The sequence below is a fragment of the Schistocerca nitens genome, chromosome 3 (assembly GCF_023898315.1).
Source record: "Schistocerca nitens isolate TAMUIC-IGC-003100 chromosome 3, iqSchNite1.1, whole genome shotgun sequence".
NCBI classification, from domain to species: Eukaryota; Metazoa; Arthropoda; class Insecta; order Orthoptera; family Acrididae; genus Schistocerca; species Schistocerca nitens.
In genome coordinates, this window is record NC_064616.1 from 582,846,257 (window position 1) to 582,847,160 (window position 904).

The window sequence follows — 904 nt, forward strand, 5'->3', positions numbered from 1 at the left end:
GCTTCCCGTTGCCAGTTGCATCCACCTGTCTTTAGTAAGTCTCTGTTCCATCACTCCGGTGGTCTTCCCTTCCGTCTTTCTTGGTAAACTTCACTCGAATCTAGTTACTGTTTCGACTATCTGCCATTCTTTCCTCGAGCGACATGAGCAGCCCACTGCGATTTCGAGGTATTTACTTTTACCATTATGTCACTGACCCTTGTTGAACTCCTAATATCTACTGCTCTCTTTCTGTCTGTCTTTCTTTGTGTACTCCAACACTGATTTTTCCATTCCTCTTTGAGCTACTATGAGTTTACTAACAACGAACTCATTTAATTTCCATGCCTCGTAGCTAGTCATAAGTTGTTACTGGTAGTATATATTGGTCAGAAACTGTTTTCTTCAGCTCATCCGTCATCTTTGACTTGAAAACTAAAGAGTGTCTTCCGTAAGCTTGCCAGATCAGTTTAATACGTCGACATATTTTTGGTTTCAAGTCTCCTTTCACACTTGCGAGCTGACCTAGGTAGCCGTATTGTGTGACCCTTTGCAGCGGTAGTATAATTTCAGTGCATGTATTTTCTTCCTGTGGCCATTCTTTCATCATTATCTGTATGTTTCCCATAGCCTGACAAATGAAAATTGAACTCAGTTACGTAAATTCTACATTTTCTTTGCCCACTGTGCTGCCGATGACATCTTGTTAACACTGATTCACCTATTTCTGTGTTAGTAGTTAATAATGACAACATCGTGCTCACCACAGCTTATTGCGATTTAGTAATTGTGTTGAAGAAACGTGCAATATATTTGTGCAACAAAAAATTCGAAATAACTGTGTTTTGCGAGGTATTCAAGTTATTTGTTATTCAGCAAAGATGAAACTGAAATAATAAATTAATTACCTGGAGAATGAACAGAA